This window comes from Dipodomys ordii, unplaced genomic scaffold, assembly GCF_000151885.1.
Source record: "Dipodomys ordii isolate 6190 unplaced genomic scaffold, Dord_2.0 Scaffold3, whole genome shotgun sequence".
NCBI classification, from domain to species: Eukaryota; Metazoa; Chordata; class Mammalia; order Rodentia; family Heteromyidae; genus Dipodomys; species Dipodomys ordii.
Genome location: NW_012267219.1, coordinates 22,468,727 through 22,492,092, shown reverse-complemented (window position 1 = coordinate 22,492,092; position 23,366 = coordinate 22,468,727). Strand labels below are relative to the sequence as shown.

General features: G+C 33.2%; 1 protein-coding gene across 1 annotated transcript in view; it reads left to right on the top strand.

The window, feature by feature from the left end:
- Window positions 1-11,831: 11,831 nt before the first annotated feature.
- The window catches only part of Mgat4c (MGAT4 family, member C), a 195,771-nt gene continuing 184,236 nt past the window's right edge, over window positions 11,832-23,366 (top strand). The window contains exon 1 of the mRNA XM_013017927.1: window positions 11,832-11,953. The gene's annotated coding sequence lies outside the window, so the exon portion shown is untranslated. The remainder of the gene's footprint in view (window positions 11,954-23,366) is intronic.

The window sequence follows — 23,366 nt, the reverse complement described above, 5'->3', positions numbered from 1 at the left end:
GAAGAAGAAGAAGAAGAAGAAGAAGAAGAAGAAAAAGAAGAAGGAGGAGGAGGAGGAGGAGGAAGAGGAGGAGAAAGAGATAAATATGCCAATATCCAGAGGTTTTAGTTATGCTACTTATTTGTCTTGACAAAACATCAATATCTTACAGCCTTTAGAGTGATTGGTTACCTTTGATGAACTCATGGATTAAGACAACAGTCAACAAGATCTTGTCGCAGATCATTCATTTCTGTTATCTTCCTACAGCGTCCAAATAGAATGGATACAACTTAAATAACTTTAAAATAAATGGCTAGAGGAATGTCCAGTCATTTCTTGAGGGAGGAAGATGGAAACACATGATTTTCCTCTGCTACTGTGTTACTTCATGTGTTCCTATCTGTACTGTGTACAGGTTAAGTGTAACAAGCAATATATTATATAGTATTAGCTAATATAAAACAAATCAAGGACTAAGGTACATGGACACAAAGGAGAAATAATAATACTAGTAAAAACACATTCTAGAAAATGTGTTCGAGTTAGGATTGTTAAAGAATAGAAAGTTGTAAAAAAAAATAGTAACTCTCAAGTAGGGATTAAAGAGTGGCCAGTTGGTAGAACACTGGTATCAGGTACCAATTTGTATCCTGATTTTGGACAAAACCCCTCAAAATAATACAAGATTGAAATGAATAATTAAATAATAACTGCTATTGATAGATAATCATGTCACAAAACTAATATAATTGCCATACATAATATATAACATATTATATTGCTTATATAGTTATATACATTATATATAATACATATAAATGTGTACAAGTTATATTTTATGTGTGTATTTCTCTTTACCTCAAATGAAAGGAGGAATAATTTGTTTATGCTAAAGGTACAGAACTAAATATGAAATATTACATAATTAAAATGTTTTAGATTATCAATATGTTGTTCAATACTAGTTGTCAAATATCTAAAATCCTTTATTTACTAGAAAACATGGATAAGATACATATATACAGAGCTATGCGCAATTCATTATCTAAGCCTAAAAAGGAAAAGATTCTCCTTTACACTTTCAGAAATGCATTAAAACCCACTTTATTATAATGCTGCTTAAAGATGAATTCTGAAAATATTAGTGCTGGTATATATTTGAAGAAGTATAATTAGGATGTAAAGGTTATAGAGATCTCAGGCATAAAGGTTGTACATTAATAAAATTTAATGAATTATAGAGTTCTATTCAATAAATAGGCCATAATTTCTATCATAGTATTCTTTTTTTGTTTTTATTATTTTTGTATGTTTTTACTGTAAAGATACTGAACAGAGGGGTTACAGTTACATGAGCAAGGTAATGAGTACATTTCCTGTCCAGTATTGATGCCTTCTCTTTTGTTTTTCCCCTACCATCGCTTCCCTCCACCACTACATTCCCCCCTTCCCTCCTCCCCCAGCCTCCCTAAATTGTCTTTGTTTTCAACATAATGTCTTGGACATCTCATTGCTACTATACCCTTATTTAAGCATTTTGGTTTTTTTCCCCTTCCCTTCCCCTAATTAGAGAAGTGTATATACAAGATACAGGGGACCGACATTAAATACAATGAAAATAGGGGTTATACTGTGGGGGAGTAACATACTAAAAAACAAAAAAAATCACATGGTACATTATAAATACATTAGAAACAATAACAAGAAAGAAAAAAATATTTGTGTCCTATCTTGAGGTTCATTTTACTTAACATCATCTTACATGGTCATATGAATATAGCTTTTGACCTTTTCTAATTGTCCTACTCATGTACTAGTTGTTGTAAATAAGAGTAACCAGGGGACCTATGCTAATTTGGGCCTGGCTTACTTCATTTAATATAAATTTTTTCAAGTCTTTCCATTTCCTAAAAAATGGGGTCATGTCATTCTTTCTGACAGAGGCATAGAATTCTATTATATATGTATGTATGTATGTATATATATATATATATATATATATATATATATATATATATATATATATATATCACCTTTTCTTGATCCATTCATCTATTGAGGGGCATCTGGGTTGGTCCCATATCTTAGCTATGGTAAATAATGCTAGAATAAACATAGTTGTGCTGGTGGCCTTAGTATGGCCTTGTTTGTGATCCTTTGGGTAAATGCCCAAAAGTGGGATTGCTGGCCCATAGGAAAGCTCTATGTGGAGTCTTTTGAGGAACCTCCATACTGCTTTACAAAGTGGTTGGACAAGTTTACACTCCCCAAACAATGCAGTAGGGTTCCCTTCTGGCCTCATCCCCTCCAACATCTGTTGTTATTAGAGTTCTTGATTTTTGCCATTCTAACTGGGGTGAGATGGTATCACAATGTTGTTTTGATTTGCAATTCTTTTATGGCTAGAGAGGTTGAACATTTCTTCATGTGTCTGTTGGCCATTCTTGTTTCCTCCTCAGAGAAGTTTCTCTTTAAGTCTTTAGCCCACATATTAATTGGGCAGTTGTTTCTTTGGGGATTTGTTGTTGGGGGATTTAATTTTTTGAGTTCGAAGTATGTTTTAGATATGAGACCCTTCTCCCTTGTATGGCTAATTAAAGATCTCCCAATGTCTGGGCTTTCTATTGATCTTGCTAGCTATGTCCTTTGCCATGCAGAAGCTCTGCAGTTTCATGCAATCCCATTTGTCCAACCTTTCTTTGATTTGTTGTGTTTCTGGGTCTCTATTAAGAAAATTTCAGCCTGTGCCAAGGAGACCTAGGTTTTCTCCTATTCCTTCCTGTAATGTTTTCAGGGTGTCTGCTTTGATTCTGAGGTCTTTGGTCAATTTGGAGTTGATTCTGGTGCAGGGAGATATTTAAGGATCTAGCTTGAGTTTTCTACAATTAATTAACCAATTTTGCCAGCACCCTTTACTGAAGAGGATGTCTTTCTTCTATTCTATTTTTTTTTATTGAAGATTAGGTGGCTATAGGTCTGTGGGTTCATTTCTGGGTTTTCAGTTCTATGCCATTGTTCCTCAGGTATGCTCTTGTGCCAGTACTAAGCTGTTTTGATTACTATGGCTTTGTAGTAGAGTTTGAAATTTAGTATTGATATTCCTCCAACACTGTTCTTTCTGTTAAGAATTGTTTTTGCTATTTGAGGTTTTTATTGTTCCATATGAATTTTTGGATTGCCTCTTCTATTTCCTTGAAGAATGAGGTTGGAATATTGATAGGTATCACATTGAATTTGTAGATAGCCTTGGGAAGTATTGCCATTTTCACGATGTTGAGCCTTCCAATCCTGAGCATGGGAGGTTTTTTCACTTCCTAAGTTCTGCTTTGATTTCCTTTTTCAGGTTGTTAAAGTTTTCACACTTCTTTAGTTAAGTTAACTCCTAAGTATTTTATTTTTTGTGGGGCTATTATAAATGGAGTTGTTTTCCTGATTTCAGCCGTACTCTTCTCATTGTTGGCATACAGAAAAGCCATTGAGTTTAGAGGGTTAATTTTATACCCTACTACATTATGAAAGTTTCGAATCAGCTCTAGTAATTTGGGAGTGGAGTCCGTGGGATTCTTTAAAAACAGATCATGTTATCTGCAATGAGAGAGAGTTTTACTTCATCTTTCCCTCTTTGGATCCCCTTTTTGTTTGCATCTTGTCTTATTGCTATAGCGAGGCATTCTAATACTAAATTGAAGAGAAGTGGAGAGAGTGGACATCCTTGTCTTGTTCCTGAGTTTAGAGGCAATGGCATTAGTTTTTCTCCACTAAGTATAATGCAAACTGTATGTTTGTCATATACAGCCTTTATTGTATTGAGGAATGTTCCCTGGATTCCTAGTTATTCCAGAGCCTTCATCATAAAGGGGTGTTGGATCTTGTCAAATGCTTTTTCTGCATCTATTGAGATAATCATGTGGTTCTTATCCTTGCTCTCATTGATGTGATGAATTATATTATTTGATTTGCGTATATTGAACCAGCGTTGCATCCCTGAAATGAATCCTATTTGACCATGGTTTATGATTTTTGATGAGTTGTTGTAGACAATTGGCCAAAATTTTGTTGAGAAATTTTGCATCAAAGTTCATCAAATAAATGGGTCTATAGTTCTCTTTCTTTGATAAGTCCCTGCCTGGATTTGGGATGAGGGTTATGCTGGTTTCATAGAAAGAGTTCAGTAGTGAACATTCTCCTTCAATTTCATTGAAGATTTGGAAGAGTATTGGTGTGAGTTCTCCGTTGAAGACCTTGTAGAATTTAGCTATAAATCCATCCAGTCTTGGACTTTTCTTATATGAGAGGTCTCTAATTGCTGTTTCCATTTTGTTGCTTGCTATGGGTCAGTTAAGTTGGTTTAACTCATCTTGGTTTAGTTTTGGCATGTCGATATTTGCTAGGAAATCATCCATTTCTTCTCAAACTTATTAGCATAAAGGTGTGAGAACTATTCCCTTATAATGTTCTGAATCTTGCTTGTTTCTGCGGTGATGTTTCCATTCTCATCTCTGAGTTTATTTGGGTGTGTTCTCTTCTTTTTATGATAAGATTTGCTAAGGGTCTGTCAATTTTGTTAATTTTTTCAAAGAACCAACTCTATGTTTTGTTTATTCTTTCTATGGATGTTTGGATTCTTACTTATTCAATTCTGATTTTATTTTATTTTTTATTGTGAAAATACTGTACAGAGAGGTTACAATTACATCATTTTATTTTGATTATTTGTTTCCATCTACTGGATTGGGGTTTAGCTTGCTGCTCTTTTTCAAGGAGCTTCAAATGTCTTATTAAATTGTTGGTTTCAGATCTCTCCAATTTGTTGATGTAGAAACTCTGAGCTATAAACTTGCCTCTGAGTACTGCCTTTGCTATGTCCCATAGTATTGCTGTTTTTATTTAATGTTTTTATTGTAAAAATAGTGTACAGAGAAGTTACAGTTAAATGAGTAAGGTAATGAATGCATTTCCTATTAGAGCATTCTCCTTTGTTTTTCCATCCTTTCCCTCCCACATTGTAAAGGTCGTTTTCAACATAGTGACTTGTGCATCTCATTGTTACAATGGGTATCCTTTTTCTATTTTGTACATTTTTTATTGTAAAAATACTGTACATAGGGGTTACAGTTTTGTGAGCAAGGTAATGAGTACATTTCCTATGGAGCATTATTGCCTCCTCCTTTGTTTTTCCCTTACAGTCAATTCCCTCCCACCTCCACAACTACCCACCCCCCACTCCCCACCCCCCTACCCCCGCCCCTGGACAAAGTTGTAAAGTTCGTTTTCAACATAGTATCTTGTACATCTCATCGTTACAATGGGTCAACCTGTATTCCTATTTAAGCATTTTGTTTTTTCCCTTCCCTTCCCTGAATTAGAGAAGTATTTATACAAGATGCAGGGCACCAACATCAAATACAGTGAAACACGGGTTATTCTGTGGGGGAGGAACATACAAAGAAACAAAAAAAATCACATGATACATTATAAATACTTCAGAAAGAATAGGAAAAGAAAAAAGGTATTTGTGTCCCTATCTTGGGGTTCATTTTGCATAACATCATCTTATATGGTCATATGCACATAGCTTTTGACCTTTTCTACTTGTCCTATTCATGTACTAGTTATTGCAAATAAGGGAAACCATGGACCTATGTTTCTTTGGGCCTGGCTTACTTCACTTAATATAATTTGCTTTTTTACAGTGTATTTCCCTCCCCAAATGCTGATTGTTTTTCATTCTATAATTCATTGAGATACCATTTTCTGATTTATTGAGGTTAAATGCATCCCAAATCTTTGATGAGTACATACCCACATAGTGCATTTATAGGGAAAGTCAGTATGTTTCAAAAATGTTTTCAGAAAATAGAGTAACGCATGCCAGACCATAAACAGAAATAGACCCTATTCCCTTGTTCCTCAATGCACAGTAGATGTTGTCCTGGCTCCCTTGAGACTTTAACTCCTGACACCTGGAGCTGCCAGTCACTGAATTATCAGCCAGCACTTCTACTTGTAGCTCACTCCCTGCTAGTCCTCTTGTCTCCCTCAGCTCCTACTGACATTCTGCAAGACAATGCTTTACTTCTTGTTCCTCTTCAAGCTACCCAGACAGGTAGCTCTTGTTTGATTACCAATGTAAGACAGTTATTTCTCTTCTTATTGTGTGACATTGTTTCCTATACTGCTTACATTTTAGGTGTTCTTTTTAAAAAATGTGGTAAATACAAGGAAGAACTCAAGTAGTGCAATTGCTTAGAAATGCAAAGTCAAAGTCCAATAAAATAAATGCCAGAATACTGGTATTTGAAAGAGGGTGGAGAAGGGTGAATGCGAGAAGGATTGACCAATAAAGAGGGGAAAGAAGGCGAGGAGAATGCAGTCAAATTCAATGTACATCCCACAAACTTAAGAAAAGAGAGGGAAGGGGTGGATAGTGGTGGGATGGATAATATTGAAAGGGGTGACATTGATCAAGATTTGTTTTCATAAATTGATTTGTTAAATGGCAACTCCTTTGTATAGCTGCTTAAAAATAATAAAGAAGAAAAGGTCAAAAGCCTTGTTTTAATGAAATGTGATGCTGTATTTCAAAAACCTTGGCTCCTAGGTAGTGGACCAGATAACAGTATCAGTGTCAGCCATCCTCCACTCTCAGTGATTCTTATGGGAACAGCTTAAAGCCCTACAAGATGGCGTCTCCCAAATGAGATTCAAATGAGCAGATACAGTTGAAAATTTTTTTACAGGCTTCTAGTGTAAACCTAAGAGATCTTTAAAATAGCTTACCATTGACTTACCTTGCAAAGTCGTTGCAAAATAAAACAAATAATGAATGCAAAATGTTAATTATAGTGCTCAGCCCAACATGAACACTCAGATCTGTGCTGATGGTGCTAGTGGTGATGTTCTTCTTTACTGTTTTATCAATTCTGATCCTACTTGTGATATTTTGTACTCCTCTGAGTGACTTGAAGAGTCTTCTACTACAAAGGTATGACATGGGCCAATAGACATGAAAATTAGCATTTCATAGGTTTTACTGTGTTTCACATATGTCTTTGTGTATTTTAAGCAAGTTTTTACCCTCTATCAACTTGTAGAACAAAAAAATTGTGTTCAGGTATTTTCCACCATAATGTTAATTTCCAAACATTTATGAGGACTATATTGTACATACTTTGTCAAGATGGAAGTAGTAAGCCTTAATTTAATCTATGTTGAGTAACATGAGACAATAATAATAGCAACAACAATCTCAAGGAATCAATGTAGTTGTAAAATTATAAAAAAAGGACAAAACCAAAATATATTTCCAAGAAAGTAAGCAGACATCTCTAATAAAGGAGCAGTATTTGAACAAAGAGTGCACCTGTGTTCATAGGAAATGACAAAAACTACATCTCCATGTCCTTTGACTTTGAAGAAATCTGCTCAAATAAATTATCATGTATATATTATAGGCTGTTTTAAAGGCTAAGTGAATGTTTCCATTTTGCATTTAAAAATTTGGCTGCTGAATCATTAAAATACCATCAACTTCTTACCTTCACTTCTAAGAACTCATATTTCTTCAACAGAGAAGAGGGCAAACATTTCTTCACTCATATTGAATTATTTTCTTTGCCAGGGTGAAATTTACTGCCACATAAATATAGCTAAATATCTTGGGACTATTCATTCTCAGAGAAGAAGGGCAATATGGCATAATAATTTTATTTCTTTTCAAAAAAATTACCTGTACTACTCAAACGGAAATAAAGATAATACACTAAAGATGTGACACAATAGATTTAGGATAGATGTTAAAAAACAATGACTGAGTTGATGATGCGAAGTGAATAAGTATTCTTATGGAATCAAGTTAGATTTAGAATTTAATAAATGGAAAATATGATACATAAATATCTCTATCTTACTAAGTTATTGTACACAGTCACATTTATGCTTTAACAGTTACTGCATGCTTAAAAGCAAATTGAAACGAAATTAAAACAGATTTATATAAATAGACTAACTTCTGAAATAAGATTGGGATGACATTTTTAGGTATTAGCAAAAATTCAGTGTCTTGAATTCAAATATTTTAAGATGACTTGAATACCTGTTATTTTCCCAGATGTTTCATTTGATAGCCATTCTTGACCATTTGTTTTACTTATATAAAGAACTACCTCACTATGGACATTCATACACATAAGTTATCACTATATTTCATAATATATTTGTTAAAAATGGATAATTTAGCATACTTTGGGCATTAGTGACCAAATAATCAGAGATGCCATCTTGTGGATAACTAGGTAATGGGCCAGTTGATCTGCAAGAAAAAGTAAAAAGCTATATTCTATTTCTACTTATTCAAAGTAACAAATCACTTTCATAACAGTTTAAAACATATTTAAATTCCAAAGTTTTTCATATAAATTATCACCTGAAGGACATGTTCTCTCTTCTGAAGTTAGTATTAACCTAAGCCTTATTAATATGCACATTGGGAAAAATTCAGTATTCTGTATAATTAGCCTCTAGTGTTGATTTGTTTTGATAATATAAATAATTTGCTTAACCACAAAATTGATGTAACTGAAGTAATTGTCAGGCAATTAAATACCGTAATGATTTCAGCTTCGGGAAAATATATAGTAAGTACAGTAAGAAATCAAAACGATGTATTTTCTTGAAGTATAAAACATCTAATCAACTTTCCAAAAATATATTGCTGTAGTTTTCATGATCTTGGTGTCATAAAATATGGATTAATATTAATTTACAAAGAGTAAAGCCTACATGGATTTCTATAAGTTACATACCATTAGAATTAAAATATACTGTATTGTTCAGAACTCACTAGAGTTGTGGGAGAGTGTTAAATAGTAATCCAATGTCAATAGATTCTAAAATGTAGTATGTTTTTCTTTGGTTAAAATGTAATTTTTTTCAATATCCTGTTAAAATATATCTATATTTTACTTTTTAATATGTGTATATTGAAAAGACTACTCAATAAATAATATTGCTTTCTTATTTTTCTTGCAGGTCTAATTGGTAATTTCTAACTTTTGGATTTTTATGTTTATAATAAGGTCAAAAATTTCAATAATATTTTATATAGTAGTGATCATTTTCATTGTCTTATAAATTTTTACTTAAAGTAAACATTACTTTGGGCTTCTTTCTCTCACTCTTTCTCTCTCTCTCTCTCTCTCACACACACACACACACACACACACACACACACGCATACATACCTGTATGTGCAGACTGATGTAGAAGTATTGTTAGATTTTTGAAAAGACTCTGAAATCAGGGCTGGAGGCTACCTGAGCTTTTTCTGCTCAAGGCTAGCCCTCTACCATTTGATCTATAGCTCTACTACTTTTTAGAAAGCTAATTGGAGATCACAGAGTCTCACAGAATTTCTTGACCAGGTTGACATCAAACCACAATTCTCAAAGTTCAGCTCCCTGAGTAACTAGGATTATAGTCATAAGCCACTTGACCCCAAATATAACCCATTATTTGGGTCTATTGTATGTGTCACTGTGGCATAGAAATGAATTTTTAAGTTAAAATAATTATAATTTTTTGAGTATTATAATCACCTGGATATACATTTATTTTAAAACATTAACTAAATGGTTTTCAACGTGTTTTATATATGCATCAGGACATAATTTTGCTTGTTATCTATTTATATCATTAATATTTTATAAAATGTATGAAATGAAAGAGCATATTTTATTTTATAAATTATTTTCTCCATGACATATCCTCTTAGCAATGATAATTTCCTGGCTTTATCATTTGTCTACCATTATCCAAATTCATCTTTCTGTATGTAATTCAGATTTATGTTGGTTTGCATGGGAATTAATCTTTTTTCTATATATGTTTCCATCTAAACTCCCATATTCAGGCAGAAATAGGTAAACAAGTATACATCTTCACAAATAGTTTTGAGTCTAGAGTCTTCTTATGCTTAACATATGATTAAAGTCTCTCTAATTCTATGATGATATACAGAGTGATTCAGTATTATAAATCTGATTTGCAACATTATTTTCTTTTGAAACATATGGTAATATTTCTTCTTTCCTTCTTTTGAGATCACTGAATTAAAATCTGTATTTTAAATCTCCAAAATATCTTTGAAACAGACATACTTGAACATGTTGAAAATCATTTAGTTAATGTTTTAAAATAAATGTATATCCGGGTGATTATAATTCTCAAAAAATATAAAACAGACATACTTGATTTTTCCCTATGATAGCATCAGTGGTATCTTACTGTGTATGATTTTTTTATATAAATAACAAAATTTCACACATGACCTGGCCTGATCCCTGTATTAATGTTTGTTGTGAGAATTATCACTTTTTTCATTCTACAGAAAATATTAGGGTATAGACATTCTTACATATAGAAAATGTTGGGGACTGGAATACTGAGTCTTAATCTGGAATTTACACCCTAGCTCACACACTTATTTCCTATTAAAAGCAACAGTTGTGATGGCTGATCATAAAATTAGAACTTGAGATGAGCATGTGAGTTTCTTTTCATGTATTATCAACTTTTAAAATTCTCTCTGAAGCCATCTCATAAGCATAATTTACTGTCTTTGAAAAAAATGGGGAGGGATTCTAACAAGTATTGGTCCTGAATCCATTATTCAGGAGAAAATGAAGTTACTTAAAGGCATACAAGGGCATTGTTGATGTGAAGGGATGAAACAAATTTCTTTACTCTTTCCTAGGTGCTTGTACTGTTTGCATGCTGAGCTGCACAGCTTTCAAAAGGCTTGCCCTGGGATATAGCTGCACTGGATTTAGAAGGAGCTTGGTCAATGAATAGCTCTGGTAATTCTCGCATCTCCCAGGGATGCGGATGACAGCTCCTTTTGGTGGGGAAAGCTGGGGTATATTTCAAGGTGATTGTAGTTTTGTTCTTCTGGCAGCAAGCTGCTGCAACCAGCTTAGCCCATTATCCTTCTCTCCCAGTGGACATAAGCCTGGGGAGAAATCTGGGGCTTTTGTCAAGATAGAAGGTAAGAGATGGATAATTATTTCCCATTTATGTTCAAAGAGAAGAGCACTATATCATAAAATAGCTTTCAATTACTGTAATGGGATTGCATATAGAACCAGTGACTTATAAAATACTCTTGTAAAAACCAATATTCAACACAATTGTTTTGCTAACACTATGCTTTTAATATCTTATACATTAAACTTCATTACACAAAACTTTAGAGACTGTTTAACGTTCAGAAAGTAAAATACCTGACAATTTTTGTATTTCTAGTAGGTTTAAAAATACAGATAGCTGCTTTGGCCAAATTGATTGCAAGCTATATTGCACACTTGTCTATATTGTAATTTTTCTCAACTTGACTTTCTCAAATGTCTTAGAGTGGGCTTCTGCAATCCATGCAATGGAATTAGGAAATGTTAAACTCTAAATGTTGTGATCACATTGACATTTTCCTTGTGACACTTATTCTTTGAAATATTCTTTGTGAGTAATATTTTTAAAACTTGAAGATTAAAATTGAGGTTTAAAATTCCTCATAGGTTTTAATTTGTTACTTATGTAAATAGTTCAAAGCATACATAGGGTGTGTGGGGGGGTATTTTCAGCTTGTGATTTGTTTAAATGAAATAGAGTAACTCACAGAAATGAGCATTTCAATTTGTAGCTGACAGTTTAGGGTTAAGGCATGATTCCAGGTAACAGAAGCCAATGAGAGTAAACCCAGTTGATGCTCGTGACATCATCTTCCAGTCGGAGTACATAGAACAGCTGAGGTAGCGTTCAGTTCCAGCCCCAGTGCCAGTATGATGGATGTTTACATCTCTTCATTGAGAGCCAATTATCTCGCTTTTGTGTGAGGCCCAGGGATCACTCATGCTGCCAGGCTGCACAGAGCCCTGCTAGATCTGGCTGAACGAATTGTTTTTTCTCTCTCTCTCTGGTAAGATCCTTCTCCGTTTTACCTTCTCTTCTGAAATAAAGGTAGAGGTGTTTAACAGAGGGAATAGTACATAAGGGTTGAGCAGGGTTACTATCTGTAACGCTTTTATTCAGAACAGTGCATAGTATCATTAAAAGGAAGTGAGGATCGAGCAAAATGAATTGAAAAAGCCTGCTAATGTGTACCTGACAAACTAATTTGCAGTAGAAAACGAATGGCAGGTCGTTCCGGCTTTTTCCTAGAAAAAGGAAAGTAAGTGCTTTTGTAGGACCGCTGTTCTGAATGTTTGTTTGTTTGTTTAAAAATATTGTATGTTTAATTTCTTTAAAATTTGCTCTTAATAGGAAAGAGTGGAGGTAGAAACAGTCAAATAGTATTATAAATGTGAAATGAGTTAAAGTTTCTAATTGTTAAATGGCAGTCTTTGGGACAGTATTTCCAAAGTTGTGCCCCTACAGGAAAAGCAAAATTTGCCAAGGCAAGAAAAGGTTTGAGGTTCTGAAATGAACTTTTAGCCACTTTGTACTCATACTTATCATTTTTACCTAAACAGACGCAAATAAAAGATATTTTCAAGAACAATGTAGGGAATTTTTCTTGGTATGTCAGAGAAGTTAAAATCATTTATTACATTGTTTTGCACACTATTGTTTTTACACTGCCTTTTGTGTATCAAAGAATCCTAAAAATAAAGCTTTACATGATCCAATCATTTGTCAGTAGTAACATTTGCATCTGAGATACCTAATACTGTAGCAAAACAAATATATTTACATCTTGTTAACTGCTGCAGATATAGGTGATTGAATCTGACAAAAAGCTTGAAGCACTCAGTTACTCTTGAAAGCTCTTAATGGATTGAAAATGTTTATGTTACCAAAATAATTTTGAATGATGATTAGTACTATAGCATATAGAAGAATATTATTTTATTTTAAAATTAAACCCAGATTAATGTAGACTAAAAGTACAGAAAAATTAATTGATGCTATTTAACTCACTATTTTGTGTTTTGAAAGCACCTTTACCTTTAAGAGTAAGAAACTTTTGAATAATGACTCAACCATAAGACTTTGTTTTGTTCATGGATTTCAGGCTTACTTGTATATATAGACTATCCTTTCTTTGCAAATCAACATTTTAAACAGTTAGAAGCAAAAAAAAATCCTGTAACGTTCCAGTATTATTTAAGGAAGCAGTGTTCTCTGAGCTATGTCACACTTCAGTATTTTCTACTAGTCCAGTCCTGTCTGGTAGCATTTGACATTACTGTTGTTTGATTTGTCTCTTTCAGTCAATTATGGTCGGGGGAAACAACAACAACAACAATAAAAAAAACTAAACTGATAAAAAAGTGTCAAATTTTCAAATATGTTAGTAGAATCACAAGAATTCATATATAATCAACTAAACACCTAATGCTTGCAAATAGTTTTTTTTTTAAATCTACCTTGCTATATTCTCAAAATTTTAAAGCTTAAAAGTAGGAATATAGAAGTTTTGGTAATGTGAACTCTTATGTATAATGATACACTGCTTTGAAATGAAGTGTGCTTTCATTTCCCCACCCTCCTTTAAATATTCTAAAGTGGAATTGAGTAACTCAGGGGTATTGACTCTGTCATTTTCACAGGTGATCAATCTTCACCAAGGGTACAGCCTTCATTTCCTCACAATTAATTTTCTAAAAATCTATTTCTATCAACAATGAAGAAACTCTTACTCGGTCAATGAGCAGCCTAGACATTTAAATTGTTTTTTCCTCCTTTGTGTGTGAACATCTCTCTCACTATTAGCCATTGTGATCACAATAGGACTGCTCTGATACTGATTGTGACATTACTCATTTTTTGAGTATTGTAAAGTGACTTTTAACAATAAAACGTGGATATAATGATCTGAGCTATCTAGTGAATGGAGTTCTTTGACAGGGTTTTACATTTTATTTTATTATTTTACTTTTTATTTTAGAAAGTTTATAGCAATTCTTTTGGCCACAAACTCCTCAAGAAGGACTCCCAGAACAGGGGACATAGGTCACCCTTGGTTTACTGGGCTCTATTTCCTTCCTTATAAGGCATATATCTATTCTTTATAGGAGTTTACTTAATCATCATTACTACTATTTTTAATTCTCAAGTAATTTTCTATGTAATATCATAAAGTACTTTATGCTGTATACCAAATTAAAATAGTACTCAGTGACAGGTTTGGCACATCTTAAAACTTGGGAAACAATTCAGAGTGACACAAACAAGTTGTATTTTCTAAATATTCTTTGTGTATTCCAAATACTGAACTCGATATGTGATCCTTTTGAAAATTATTTCACTGATTATCCCACTAATTATCTATTATACAATGAATAGTCATATTTCCTAAGCCTTCATTCTATCCTACTGCAGTTTCATACAATCATCTCTATTAGCTTCCTGTAATGATTGAATTCAAGTAGCATTTACTTTTCCTACTTCTCAGTTCTAGTATTGAACCAAAAGTTATATTTAATATCTATCAAATTTGTTTGGAGATGGTCAGTAAGCCAACTTGTCTTTCTAAGCAACTTTGTTACTTATACAAAAAAATACAGTAATGATAATGTTTTAGTTTGGGATTAGACTTTTACACAAGTGTATGTATGTTTAGGTGCATGTTTTGTGATTATACACTAAATATGTGATTTTTAAAGTTTAAAAGATATTTTAGTGTTCATAATATCTCAATCTGAATAACTGGTCTCTGGTAAGGCAGCTAATATTGTATAGCTAAAGAAATAGACATTAATAATGTGTAAATGATTCCCAGTCCTCATTCAGTAAATCAATAATAGAGGAGGTAGGGCTCAGAAACAGATTTACAAATTTCATCACAATCAAGCAATCAATCTCTTACTTTTTTCACATATTTAGTTATCTAACTGCGTGTTAATTTATTTTTGATTGCTCTGTGCCAAGTTCTCTTCTAAGTGCTTAGCATTTGTAACTGAACAGTATAAAGGATCATGCTCTTTGGCATGCTGTAAATTTGTTTTTTTTTTTTCTATTTTAAGTTCTCATCTTTAAGTTAAAGCCAATAGAATATTTGTTTTTTGATGAATACCACTTAGAGCTTTCCAAGAAACCAGAAACACGATGTTTTTATAGGTCTGTAATTTCTCAGATATGTTCTAATATAAAATAGATTTCTTCACATTTTATGGCTGTATTTTATTTTAAAAAACTGTATAATTACTTTATACTTTTGTTTGATTTTTAATGTAAGCCCAATGTATAATTACTTTATATTCTTGTTTGATTCTTACTGTAAGCCCAGGAATATTACAAAAGTAAAAGAATTAATTTTAGATTATAATATATATGTAATATTATATATCTTATATAATATATACATATATTCCATCATCAACCATTTTTGGACAAAGTGGTCTCATATTTCAATATATCAAGACAGCTATATGTTTATACTCCATTTTGTAATAAAGTCTTTAGTGGTAATAGTGGGTTGAGTTTACAATTGGTTTTCGTTTTGCTAGGACCTAGTAGCATAAATAGGGGATAACATTTCTTTTATCATTTCTTTTAATTAGCAATCTTACCTTTCATATTATCCCAGTTTGTATCAGAATAAGCACACAATAGATCATATGAAGTCTAAGATCCATGTTTTTCAGTACTGACAAATTAATATTAGTACCTAAGACAATTGTACCAAAAGTGATATTTAATACCTATCAAATTTGTTTACAGATTTACAGTGATTTGAAAAGGGAAAAAAAAGCCTGAAGTATAATTTCTCCAGAGAAAATCAACCTGTACATAGAATATATTAGCTGAAGATAAACCATTTATAGATGGTATCATTTAATTAGCTATTGAGGATTCTAGAGAACTAAGTATGCATCATGACACACCTCAAACCTACCTACCTACATTTGACGTCACACAGAATATTTTACAAATATTGTTTCATATTAGTGAAATAATAGCATTAAACCCTATCTTTTTGGTAATACCAATATGAAATGTGCATATTTTTATTTTATTTTTTAATGTTGAGATGCTGTACAGAGGGGTTATAGTTACATGAATAAGGCAATGAGTATGTTACTTGTCGATCATAGCTACCCTTTCCCTTCCTTCTTCTTGTCCTACTATCCCTTCCCTCCCCCACCTTCCCCACTCTTCTCTCTTCTCCCGCCCCCAACCCCCTTGCCACACCAAGTTGTAAAGCTCTTTTCCAATATGTTGTTCTGTGGGTATCCTTGTTGCAATGAGTCATCCTGCATTTTGTTATTCCCTTTCCCCTTCCCAGATTAAAAATGTGTATATTGAAGGAATAAAATTGGAATTAGATAATTAAAGGTATATGAGTATGTTTATGCCTTCCATTTAGTCTCAGAAGACTTGGCCTAGGAAGTTGCCCTTTTAATGGCTTAATAATTATAAAGAATTTTCATTCTTTCAGTGCTACAGTTTCTCACATCAGAATTGCCTAAACTGGACATAGTAATAATAATTGCTTACTCTGGATATAACCCAGAGTAATTAAATATGACTGCTTTGTTAAGATGTTTCAGGAGGCACTGGGCCTTACATTTAGCTATATTTCCCTAATGATATCCTCCAAATTAATTTTGATAATGTTTATGATAAGAAAAACTTAAACTGGTTTCAGATCAATTTTAATGTTAATTGCTACCTGAAGAAAAGACTTGGTTGCTTTTTTCTGTCACTGATTTCAGTGGCAAAATATTTAGCATAACAAAGTGCTTGTCTTGGCCACAGAAGTGAGTCTACTCTTGTACCATACTGAAAAACTCAACCTGCATCATCACAGCATTTGCATCCATATAGAGACTACACTATTAATAGAACTGAGTATACAAATTGGTGTTGAAAAGTCACCCAAATGAAGCATTATGCTGAGTGAAAGTTAGGAAATTGGATAGGGTAAGATAAAATCTCTTGTGATTGACAGAGCAAGTTGTAAAGGTAAATTTCAGAAACTTTCATCAATTTTTATAGAAAAAAATGTATTATCAGGTGAGCAAACTGTTCTGATCAGTCAAGCAAGACAACAGCAGATGTTTCCCAAGGCATTTTTGTTTGTTTGTATGCACTAAGGTGCTTATTCTTACATGGTTTCTGGCACCAGGCTACGTGAGTATAATATCTTCTCCACACCTTTCAGCCATATGTCTTCATATAAAGATATGGAAAATAAAAGTACCGTCATCAGTCTCACAATATTGTGAAATATCTCATAAACCCTGAAAAAGTACATTATATATAGTAAATGCTCAATTAACATTTCCTCTTTTTGTTATTTGTGTTGTTACTGACTTTGTGTGTGTGTGTGTGTGTGTGTGTGTGTGCGTGCTGGTGTGTATGCATGTCAGCATGCATGTATTTTAATTAATTTGGGAGACTACTTACTCTTTGATATCTACCAATGTTATTATTTTGGAATATTAGAAGGTCCAAAATTTTGGCAATCAATAGTACTATTTACTTTTAAAAAAATGGTTTCACACAAAGGTTTACTCACTACATATAAGATATGTGATGTGACTTAGATCTTACTTTTATTAGTAAAATTTTTATTTTACTTTTGTAAAAACTGGATTAAACTATTTTTACATGGTTTCTGTAATTCTAAATTTGCATGATGCTGGACACCATACATACATACATATATACATACATACATACATACATAGAAATATAACTGTATGACACTAATGAAACTCTTTCAGACTTTTACTAGTATTACCTCATTTTTGATATTTTACATGAATCAATGAGAATTTGAAAATTATAGTTGTAAATGATTTTATTTCCCAATATATGTAATAGCAATTACACATCACTGCTTTCCAGCAAGTTATTTCATGTGGGTGAGTGAGAAAGGGGTGACAAAATTAAACTAAACTACCTTTTTAAAACTCAAGCAGAATTTCTTTCTTAACACAATCTTTAAGGCCAAATAAGACTGTCCTTATTTCAGAAATCAGATTTTGTATGTAAATGTAAATTTTCTATGTAAATATGTGTGGTTGGCTTGCTTTGTTTTGTATTAATGGTGAAATTTTCATAGGTCTACCGTTAGGTCAGAAGAGATGTAAATAAAATATAATTTAAAAATATCACTTTTCTGGGATTTATACTCTTTCACAAAATTTAGGTATTAATGGAAGTGTAAAAAATGAAAAAAAATCCCACACTCAAGCAGTGTTTTTCTTCATTTCTAAAAACTCTGACTCAGTCTATAAATTTTTAATAATTAGATCTACAATTGAGCACTTATGTCATGTCAATGATGGGCAAAATGCTACAACTGTTCTCAAGGAATTCAGAGTTTGGAGCAAGCACAAGATTATACATAAATAACGGTAACTTGTTATAGGACTTTATACCACTCACATCTGCACAAAGAACTTGTGATACAGTCTCTGTACAAGGCAGGAAAGTCTTAAATGTTGAATTTCTAAAAATAGGTAGAAAAAAATTTCAGGTAAAGTTGAGTAATAGGTATTGCATACAGAGTAGCTTTTAATAAGTCAGAATGAAAGGAGAAAGGACAATGTGATTGAGTAAGGACTTGGTGTTCAGCATGAGTGAAAGGAGGAGTGAAATAGAGCTGAAAATTATTACTCAAGTACCAGAACATCTGCTGGTTGTAAATAATCACTGAGGATTACTAGCCACTTGGTTGGAGCATTGAAGTAGATCTTCAGCATTGTAAATGCATTCAAGACCTGGAATGAAATAGATTACTGTGGCTTTGAGTAAATGGATGAAATAACCAAAACCAAATCAAAACAAAACAAAAATCCTAAAGGAAATAGGAGCCAGGGTTATCTGGGACTATTAGAACAGTCTGACACATACATGTACACAAAAACAAACAAACAAAAACCCAGAAAAGTACCAGAGAATTAACAATGTTACATCTCAACTACTATTACTAGATTTCTTTATTTTAATATTTTTATTGTAAAGCTACTGTACAGAGGGGTTGCAGTTACATGAGTAAGGTAATGAGTACTTTTCCTATGGAGCATTGTTACCCCCTCCTTTGTTTTTCTCCTACTGTTCCCTCCCCACCTCCTCCCTTCCCCCACCAGAAGTTGTGAAGTTTGTTTTCAATATAGCGTCTTGTATGTCTCATTGTTACAATGGGTCAACCTGCTGTTACTAGATTTCTTACTTCAATAATTTATTTCAAATAATGGGTGGTATTCAGTAGCATGACCAACTACTTAAAAATACATGTGATTGAATTAGTGAAATGTCAGAGTTTGGAACTTATTGATTTCATTGAAGTTAGCTAGGGATAGAAACTATGTGATCCCGAATAACGAAATATCTTAATACAGGATGGGATCAGCTGGAAGATACAGAATAATAAAACCTCCTTTTCAGTGAATTAAAAAAATAATTAGTTTTAAAATTAGTGAAAACACTATAATGGCCATTATTAAATAATAATTTAAAAATATGAATGGACTATGTTGTTGCTTTGTACTCTAAGATTTTTCTTACAGTGGCAAGTGATTTGTGGTACATTATTTCATTATGGAAGAAGAGAGAGAGAGAGAGATACTAAACCTAAAGATTAGATTAATTAAGTTCACAAATTTTACATAAGAGTGTCACAGCAATCTTTATTCTAAGTTCATTTCCTTATACAATAATGACGTTTTAATACAGAACATCTAATGGGTCAAATCAGTTAAGCATTGTGTATGACCTCCTCTAATGCCTTTGTGTATCTGCTCTCTATTGGGTGGTGGATAGAGGAGATGAGTTCCTGAGGAACTCCTTTCTGTTTGCTTAGAAATTTATAACAATGTTGTATGAGAGGCTGATGTGATAGCTGTAGTGTAAGGTAGAGAACATGGCCCTAAGGATGGGAAATGTGAGGAAATATCACATAGAAGAGTGTTGAGGTTCTTGCAAGGTATATGTAAAGAAATACAAAAAAAAACAGCCACAAAACTCACTGACAGTAAGATTTCATAGAGAATATGTTACATTGTAAAAGCCAGATATTTTTCCAAATTCTTCTTTGAATAACCATAGCAAAGAAAAATTTTAGCAGAATTTTATTAAATTTATATGTGATCTCTGAGAGAGAGGATAAAGGAAATAAAGGAAGAAAGGAAGGAGAAAGGGAGAAAGGGAGGGAGGGAAGGAAAGAAAGTAAAGGCGAGAGTAATGTGGACAGACATGATATCTTTTAGGTCTGTATGATAGAGATTTCCATTAGTGACTAAACACAATATATCTTGCAGGCATTGGACATAGCTTGTGCATATGTGATTAGATGATATCACCTAGAGAAGAAGCTTTATCAAATCCCACTAATTAGAGGTTGTGAACAGGAGACAGAGCAAAAAAAGGAGACTCAGAATGAAAGAGAATAAAATCTAAACTTTTAACTTTCTATTACAAACGAAATGATCATTCCAGTTGTAGGAATTCCATTGACTTCTCTCTTGAAAATAATGCAATTTATTTGCATTAACCTCCACACCCTCTCTTCTATTTTCTAGTCACCTATAACTCCCTCATGGCTTTCCATTACTTATAAGTAATGACAAAAGTAAAATGATTCAGAAGCTCAGCATAGTGGTTTGCTTTTTCCAGAAAAACATAGTCTAGTTTTATCTCTCTTAATGTCTCTTCTACCTTCCATTACTAAGAATTAGCTTTATCATGCTCTTTGGTTGGCAGAGGATACTCTGAAACTTTATGTATTTCCTCTTGTCCACTAGCCAGCACTCAGTTAAATAAGTGCTTTAGGAAGTAAAGACAACTTAGTGAGTAAAAAATAATAATAATGCTTTAGGAAATGAAAAGACATCTCTATAGAACTTGGGAGGGAAGGGGAAAAGAGAAAATGAGGAAGAGGTGACACTGTTAAAAAAAAGTTATTTGATGCTGGGAAGGTGGCTCAGTGGTAGAGTGCTTGTCTTGCTTGCCTGAAGCCCTGAGTTCGATTTCTCAGCACCACATAAGCAAAAAGAAAAAAACCAGAAGTGGCACTGTGGCTCAAGTGGTAGAGGGCTAACCTTGAGCTGAAGAGCTGAGGGACAGTGCCCAGGCCCAGAGTTCAGGCCCACAACCTGACCCCCCCAAAAAAAACAAAACAAAGTTATTCAATACATGTCTTAGGTAACTATAACCCCTCTGTATATTTCCTTTACAATAAAAAATCAAATCTCTCCTCAACTTCCTGTCCACACCAGAGCTGTATAATAAAAGATCTTAAAATGTCATTTAATATTTTCAAATGTTGGAAGTTTTTCATTGATCAATTCATTAATGCTCATTTTTCTCAGTATACTAAAGTATTAGCCAGGTAATAACAGAGTCTGTTTTAAATCACTGGCAACTAGGTTAATGTCTGCAATAAGGAGATGGCTCAATAAATATAGTTGAACAAATGAATAGTGTGAGAAACTGGAAACTGGCTGGCTAGTAAATACCAACTACAGAAGAAAATAGACTTTCATGAGAGCATTAATACAATGTTTCTCATCTTTCTAGCTGGCTTCTAATTAATATGTGGAAGATTTCATCATTAATTATATTATGTACTTAAATACATAGACTGTACATTTATGTGCAGAATAATAAAAATGCTATAGTATTTACTTGCAGACTTTGTTATACATATATTAACACTAGTTTAGGGTACATAGATCATTGAAGGATTTGGAGATGTGACAACGCAGCAGAGAAACAGAGTGGATAGCTGTGACAAACCTGTATCAGAATGTAATGGATGGTACTGAAACTACAGAGTGCAATTGAGTATATAGTGGTCAACTGCATGAAAGGCAGCAGAAAGTTTCAAAATATAGGAACAAAGAAAACTGCACTTAAATTGAAGAGAAGGTCATCACTGGCCTCAAAGAAAAGTAGTTTCAGATGCCAGGCAGCAAGGAGTCCAGCAGGAAATTGATAGTTAGGAATTGAACTCGTGTTCAAGCAATTTAGAACTGAAAAGAAATAAAGACCTGCTAGACATCACTGTCAACTTTCAGAAATGGGAAAACTTTATTTAGTGGGCAAATGCATGAAAAAGTAGCATTAATCCTTGCAAGTTGGTCATCATGACTTTTTTTTACAAACAAATACTATGTTTTATTAAAGAACTAGATTATATTTTAAAACTATCACAATTAGGAAAAAGTATTAAATCTAGCATTACAGAAACATTCTTGATGGGCATTTATTTAGTCACTAGCTAGCTTCTTCTTAGGATAATAATTTAATACAAAATTATTTGTAAACATATTGTAAGCAGTTCATGTTTGTATACAAGGAAGCAAATGAGCTTCCTAACATTAAGACCAGAAGCTTCCAGAAGATCACAAGATATTAAAGACGTATGATATACTAAGCAATATAGTGGTCTACTAAGTCAAAGATTCCACGTAATTTAAGAATTTGGAGAAAATAAATAAAACATTAAAAAGTTAGTTATGGGCTGGGAAGGTGGCTCAGTGGTAGAGCGCTTGTCTTGCATGCCTGAGGCCCTGGGTTCGATTCCTCAACACCACATAAGCAAAAAAAAAAAAAAAAAAAGCCAGAAGTGGCGCTGTGGCTCAAGTGGTAGAGCACTAGCCTTGAGCTGAAGAGCTGAGGGACAGTGCTCAGGCCCAGAGTTCAGGCCCCACAACCGGACCAAAAAACAAAAAAGTTAGTTATATGTACAAGGTGGATATATGTGCACATATATAAATATATAGAGCTATGTTCTTAAAATATGTAAAAATCTACATACAACAATGTAAAATTTATCTTAAAATTTGACTTCATATTGAAATATTCTCATAGCTTCATGATAATTATATTATTCTTGATTTGTGATTTGCTTTAAAACTTTCACTTTATTTGTTCTTAATTTCAGGAAAAGTCATATCTTTGAACAACCTAGACAGAAAAGGAATTTCATCTCCGTTTTCAAAGCAGTCAGAAAAATAAAGGAAACAATTTGAGTAGTAAACCTGCAAACTGACATAGAACAGAATTAGCTGTACACCATGGTTGCTGAAAAAATGAGGTCACTAAGAGGGTTTGAGATTGGAAGATCTCACAACAGTAGGACACTTAGGTGGAATAAAGCATGTCCCTTTCCATGTAGCGAAGATGTTGTCTTGGCAGTGTGTAGGCAGGCTCCACGAGGAAATCTAGACTCAGACACCATGCAGAAGTGCAAAGGAAATCAAAGAGCAATTTGAGCATATGTGCTTGTACAAATATGAAGTCTAGACAGAGGTTGTCTGGTGTCTGAAGTCAAAAAAGGGTGATCTAAGCTAGGCATCGAATGTCAGAAACAGGACTCTAGTTTCTGCCTTCTACATTAAGGAGTCAGAAATCCAGGGACCAGATAGCCTGAT